The sequence below is a fragment of the Halichoerus grypus genome, chromosome 5, assembly GCF_964656455.1.
Source record: "Halichoerus grypus chromosome 5, mHalGry1.hap1.1, whole genome shotgun sequence".
NCBI classification, from domain to species: domain Eukaryota; kingdom Metazoa; phylum Chordata; class Mammalia; order Carnivora; family Phocidae; genus Halichoerus; species Halichoerus grypus.
Genome location: NC_135716.1, coordinates 77,894,260 through 77,901,775, shown reverse-complemented (window position 1 = coordinate 77,901,775; position 7,516 = coordinate 77,894,260).

Here is a 7,516-nt window from a genome sequence, read left to right as displayed (position 1 = left end):
CATTAGGGCTCTGAATATATCATGCCAGTCCTTTCTGGCCTGCCAGGTCTCTGTGGATAGGTCTGTTGCCAATCTAATGTTTCTATCATTGTAGGTTACATATCTCTTCTCCCGAGCTGCTTTCAGGATTTTCTTTGTCTCTGAGACTCGTAAATTTTACTATTAGATGTAGGGTTGTTGACCTATTTTTATGGATTTTGAGAGGGGTTCTCTGTTCCTCCTGGATTTTGATGCCTGTTTCCTTCCCCAAATTCGGGAAGTTCTCTGCTATAATTTGTTCCAATATACATTCTGCCCTCTCTCTCTTTCTTCTTCTTCTGGGATCCCAATTATTCTAATGTTGTTTCATCTTATGGTATTGCTTATCTCTCAAATTCTGCCCTCATGATCCAGTAGTTATTTATCTCTCTTTTTCTCAGCTTCTTTATTTTCCATCATTTGGTCTTCTATATCACTGATTCTTTCTTCTGCCTCATTTATCCTAGCAGTTAGAGCCCCCATTTTTGAATGCACCTCATTAATAGCCATTTTGATTTCAACTTGGTTAGATTTTAGTTCTTTTATTTCTCCAGAAAGGGTTTCTCTAATATCTTCCATGCTTTTTTCAAGCCCAGCTAGTATCTTTAAAATCATCATTCTGAACTTTAGTTCCAACATCGTACTAATGTCCATATTGAGTAGGTCCCTGGCAGTCCATACTGCCTCTTGTTCTTTTTGTTGAGGTGATTTTTTTCCATCTTGTCATTTTGTCCAGAGGAGAATAGTTGAATGAGAGAACAAAATGCTAACAGGGTAACAATGACCCCAGAAAAATATACACTAAACAAATCAGAAGAGACCTGAAACCAGTGGAAAAGAAAGGGAAAGAAAGAAAAAAGAAAAAGGAAAAAAAAAGAAAAAGATAAAGATAAAAACAAACAAAAACAGAGGAAAACAACAACAACAACAAAAACGGAATATGATCAAATGTGATCAGGCTGTTGCATATATCAGTGCCACACACTAGATTTGGGGTGTATTTTGGTCTGTTAGAATTAAGTGCCTCCCTAAATTTTAAAGAAAGAAAAACTTATATATGTACAAAAATAAGGGTTAATATGATGAAAGGATGGAATATGAGTGTAAAGATGAAAATTATAAAAGATTTTATAAAAGGAATTGATAAGAATTTGTTTGAAAAAAGAAAGAAGAGGTTTTAAAACAAAAAAAAGGGAACGAATGTGATCAGGCAGGAGACAAGAACAAAGCCATACAGTAGAGATTTAGGGTATATTTTGATCTGTTAGAAGAAACTGTATATCAAAATTTTAAAGAGAGAACAACTTATATATATATGCCAAAAATAAGGGTAACTACTATGAAGGGATAGAATATGACTCTAAAAATGAAAAATAAAAATGTTTTTTAAAAAAGAGTTTGATAAGATGTTGGTTGAAAAGGGGAAAAGAAAAATTAAAAAAAAAAAGTTAAAAAAAATTAACTTTGAAAGACTAAAGAATCCTGGTAAAAAAGCCATGGATTCTATGTGCAGTATTCCCCTAGTGCTGGAGTTCTGCCGTTCTCATTGATTGGTAAACTTGGTCTTGGCTGGCTGTTCTTGCTGGTCTTCTGGGGGAGGGGCCTGTTGCCATGGTTCCCAAATGTCTTTGCCGGAGGTGGAATTGCCCCGCCCCCGCCAGGTCCGGGCTAAGTAATCTGCTCGGGTTTGCTCTCGGGAGCTTTTGTTCCCTGCAAGCTTTCCTCATAGCTTTGGAGGACGAGAGTGAAAATGGTGGCCTCCCAATCTCTGCCCTGGAGGAGCCAAGAACTCGGGCCCCTGCTCCTCAGTGAGCCCCCAGAGAAAAGCAGTCAGTCACTCCCATCTCCCCAGTCTCTGGCCGCACTCCGTGCTCACCCGGCCTGTGACCGAGCATTTCTTTCTCTGGCACCGACCCTGTGTGGAGTCTCCAAACCCAGCAGATCCCTGCGGTGTGCTCCTGCACCGCTCCTCCCAGGGGAGGAAGGGGAGTCTCCCCGGATCTGTCGCTTGTTGGGTCCCTGCTGGAGGAGCAGTGGCCCGACTGTGCCACAGATCACGGTTCATGGCAACCCCGAGCCGAAAGCCCACTCCTCAACTCCGTCTCTGCAGCCGGCTTCCCTGCTCCGATACCTGGGAGCTCCACCACACTCAGGCACCCCAGTCTTATTGTGACCCTGAGGGTCCTGAGACCACACTGTGCAGCGAGGGTTCCACCCCCCCTTAGCCACTGGAGCAATGTCCCTCAGGGGAGCGGACTTGTAAAAGTTCCGATTTTGTGCTCTGCGGCTCTATCACTTGCCAGAAGCGGCCGATGGAGGCCCCCTCCCCCGCCGTCTATCCTCCCGAATATCGCCTCGGATTCACTTCTCTGCAGGTCCTACCTTCCAGAAAGTGGTCACTTTTCTGTTCAGAGAGTTGTTGCTATTCTTTTCTTCGATCTCCTGTTGAGTTTGTAGGTGTTCAGAATGGTTTGATCCCTATCCAGCTGAATTCCTGGGACCAGACGAAATCCAGGTCTCCTACTCCTCTGCCATCTTGCTCTGCCCAAAATGGCATTTATTTTTATTAATTTTCAAATTTAGACCAATCTGTTCATAACCTCTCCTAGTGGAACATTCATGTGAAAACCATGGTAGGAAAAAACATGCGAGCAGGTACACTTTTTAGTATTTCAAGTACAGTGAGCATTAACGTTCTTTTTGATTATTTTAATTTTTGACTTTTAATAACTAGCTCAAGTGTTAATTATCACAAATTTGTTTATATAAAAACCCAACAGTGTATAAAATTACATAACTTAACATTTATGAAATGCTATTTTCTATAAACATTTAAAACTGATAATAAAGCCATTTATAAATTTAAAATGTATATGTTATACTTTCCTCAGTATACTATAAAAATTATAAATAACTATGAAGCATGAATTTTATTTTTATGTCTAATATATTTCTAAACGGACATGATAATGTTGTTTTGATTAAGAAATAATCTAGCTTAATTTTTCTTTAACTGTGCTCCAAGGAACACTAATATCTCTTAAATATAGTAAAATTCACCATGAGTGATAAAAAAAGAAGAGGATATGTATTAGAGAAAGGTTTCCATGGTCAAATATATTTTTGAACTGCCACAAAATAATCTCCCACTTAAAGTTCATTATGAAAGTTAATATGTTCAAAGTTTTAAAAAGAGACTTGGTAAAAAGCTATGATGTTCTGTATGCCATGTATCATGGAAGCCAGCAAAAGGACTAGTCTCTGCTTTCCTGAGGCTTACACATAGTGGGGAGCTTAAATATTCATAAAATTCACACTTAATGCAATTATTGATATGGTTGAAATTTCATCTATAATCTTGCTATTTCTCTTCTATTTTTCCTTTCCTCATCCTTTGTACTTTTTATCCCTTTTTCATTTTTATTATTGCATATTTATTATGATTCAATTTAGTGGCTTATATAATTTTATGATTATTTTAGTTTTAGAAATTTCTTTTGAGTTCAAAGTATACATCTTTAATTTATTATAATTAAACCTTAAAATATATCATACCAAATCATATATACTATAAGAAACTTACAAGAATATACTTCCATTTCTTTCCTCCTGGGCTTTATGCTCCTATTGTCATATATTTTGTTTCACATTTGTTGTAAATCTCAAAATATATTGTTATTAATTTTGATTTAAACAGTTATTTTTCTTTTGAAGAGTATAAAATATTAAGACCCAAAATGTCCTATACAAAATGTCCATATTTACCCACATGGCCATCATCTGGTGCTCTTCAATCCTTTGTGGAGACCCAGATTTCTATTTGGTATATTTTCCTTCTCTCTGAAGGACTTCCTTTAACTTATCTTGTATGGAAATATAGTGATAATTTTTTTTAGCTTTTATATATTTTATAAAGTCTTTAGTTCACCCTTTTTTTTTTTAAGATTTTATTTATTTATTAGACAGAGAGAGAGAGACAGCGAGAGAGGGAACACAAGCAGGGGGAGTGGGAGAGGGAGAAGCAGGCTTCCTGCTGAGCAGAGAGCCTGATGTGGGGCTCGATCCCAGGACCCTGGGATCATAACCTGAGCCGAAGGCAGCCGATTAACGCCTGAGCCACCCAGGCGCCCCTAGTTCACCCTTATTTTGAAAGGATTGTCACTAGTTGCATTAAAAGTCGTATTCTTTTCTCTTAGTACTTTAATTATGTTGTTCCACTATCTTATCACTTGCATTATTTCTTAGAAGGAGTATGCTATCAAATTTATTTTTGTTTCTGTTATGTGTAATGTATCACATTTCTCTGGCTACTTTTAAGCAATTTGTGGTGTATCGTGGTGTATAATTTTCTTTAAATTTCTTGTGTTTGGGATTCTTGACCTTCTTGGACATGACTCTATTAATTTTGGTCAAATTTGAAAAATTTCAGCCATTATTTCTTTAATTTTTGTTACTCCTCTAAACATTTGGGAAACCAATTCCATGTATATTCAGCTATTTAAATTTGTCTCACACCTCATTTTCTTAGTGCCTTAACCTCATTGTTTTCCATTCTGAAAATATATATTTTTTCTTCTGCAGTATCTTTCTTTTTTGAAATATATTTGACATAAAACATTGTGTAAATGTAAGGTGTTGAATATATTATTTTGATTTTGGTACATTTATATAATGTAATATAATTGCCCTTATAGCAATAATTAAAACCTCTATCATGTTACATAATTATAATTTTTCTTTAGTGGTTGGGGTAATTAAGTACTTGTCTGTTAGCAAGAGTTGATGATTATAATACAATATTATTATTTATAGTCACTAAACTGTGCATTAGATCTCTAAGACTTATTTACTACTCACTGCATTATTTGTAACCTTAACATCTGTTTTATCTTTCCTCCACACACCCCTGGTAACTACCATTTACTCTGTTTTTATTTGTTTGCCTTTTTTAGATTCCACATAAAAGTGAGATCCTACAGTATTTGTCTTCCTCTGTCTGACTTATCATATTTAGCATGATGTGCTCAGATTCCATCAATGTTGTGGCAAATAGCAGGATGTCCTACCTTTTCATTGCTGAATAATATTTCATATATGTGGGTATATGTGTATATACACATATATATCACATCTTTATCCATTCACCCTTTCATTGTCAGTATAATATTCCATATATATATACCCAGAAATAGAATTGCTGTATCATATAGTAGATCTATTTTTAATTTTGTAAGGAAACGTCATACTCTTTTCCACAGTGGCTTCACCAACTTAAATTCCTACTAACAGTGCACAAGTGTTCCCTTTTCTCCTCATCCTTGCCAACACTTGTTATTTCTTGTCTTTTCATGATAGTCATTTTAACAGGTATGAGGTGATATCTCATTGTGATTTTGATTTGCATTTCCCTGATGATTAGTGATGGTGAGCATCTTTTCATGTACTTGTTAGCCCTTTGGATGTCTTCTTTGGGAAGATGTTTATTTAGTTCTTCTGCTCTTTTTTAAAATTAGATTGTTTGTTTTTTTGTTATTGAGTTGTATGAGTTCTCTCTATATTTTGAATATCAACCTCTTATCCAATATATGATTTACAAAAGTTTTCTCTCATTCACTAGGTTGCCTTTTCGTTCGTTAATTATTCTTTTGCTGTATAGAAGCTTTTAAGTTTGATATAATACCTTTTGCAGATTTTTGCTTTTGTTGCTTGTGTTTTTATATATAATTTTTGATATTTGCCCCAACTGACACTTTAAACTCTACAGGTATTGAATCTGACTTCCTTCCCACCATCTTTTTTTTTTTTTTTTTTTTTGAGCCAATGATTACCCTGTGTCTGATATTTGGTACAAAATGAACATAGTTTTGGATTTCATCTTTGCCCATCTTTGTATCTCAGGAAAACAATCTCAAGTAAACTGAGGTTTATCACAGGTTTTTTTACAGTCATTGCTAATATTTCAAATTCTTCCCTGAAAAAGCCTTCTTCTCTACATCATTTCCTCCATATCCATTCGAAGTACTTATCTCTTTAGGATTTAACATTTTCCCACCTGTCCACAGATTATCAAAACCATAAAAAATAAAGAATTTAGTAGTTGTCAGAAAAGATGGAATCTAAATCAGGTTTATGAGCAGGGAATGTTACACAAAGCAAAAAACTTTTTTTTTTTAAAGATTTTATTTATTTGAGAAAGTGAGCGAGAGCACAAGCTGGGGGAGGGGCAGAGGGCAGGGGAGGAGCAGACTCACCACTGAGCAGGGAGCCTGATAGATATGGTCTTGATCCCAGGACCTTGGGATCATACCTGAGCTGAAGACAGATGCTTAACTGATCGAGCTATGTAGGCGCCCAAGCAAATAACTTTTAAATGAAAATTTAAAATACAGGCAGTGATTAAGAAATAAATAACCATATTCACTTATTCAATAATGGATTAAACACATAAATCAAGTAAAGAAAGGGAACACTAGGGTAGTCATAGGTTTTATGGGTAGCAAAAAGATTGCAACAGTGAAGGTGAGTAGAGAAGGAGAGAAGAAATTTCCATCATCAGTGGAGAAAGATGGGCATATTGGTTATCATATTACTTCAGTATTACAAATCTTTTTCTAACTACTTAGACACTGGATAATATTCTTTTTCTTCCCTTTACTTATAGATGTGCTGCTTTCCTTTGACTCTGAATTGCTACCCTTTTTGTTTTCTTTACTTTAGTGACCCCAATATCACACCTATGCACATATTTCTTATGTCTCTATATTCAGATATAACCTCTCTTTTATTCGCATTCTAGTAATACTTTCTATAATACCCAATAGCACTTTAATTTTAAAATGTAAAACAGGAAAATAGTTTCATGTCCTGAAAATAGTTTTAAGTCTTCTATTTTAATTTTTCTTTTCTGATAATAGTGAAGAAAAGGTGACAAAGGATTCAAAACACACCACCTAGACTGGTGAAATAGCATTAGGAATTTATTTTTATATCAGTAAACTCTACTTTTGTTTTTTGTTTTTTTTTTTAAGTCCAATTGTATATTCAATTTAAGTTCTTGTTTATGCATCTGATTTTAAGTGTTTCAAAAACAGCTTCAAGTATCACACCTCATTAGATGATTTTAATTACAATTTTTAAAATATATGAATAGTAAACTCATTTTGTCTAGCAGGGATATAACAAAATAATGTTTTTTTCATTATGTGAAGTAGGTATCATATTTTCATGTTATTCATATCTTCTTTAAAGATTAAAGCTTTTTTCCCCTTGGCTTTCTCTGGTTTCATATTTTATGAGTCTAAACTATATAACAAAATACTAGTCTTATAGAAAACTAATTTCAAAAGACACACCAACATCGATGTACTGAAGTTGATTTCAACCTCTGGCCCAAATCATCTTGTCACTCAGGAGTGTTAGCAACTGTCAGTATCTCAGTTACGTCCCATGAACCAAACATGCTTAAAGCACCCAAAAACTGGTTAGGCACTAAATGCGT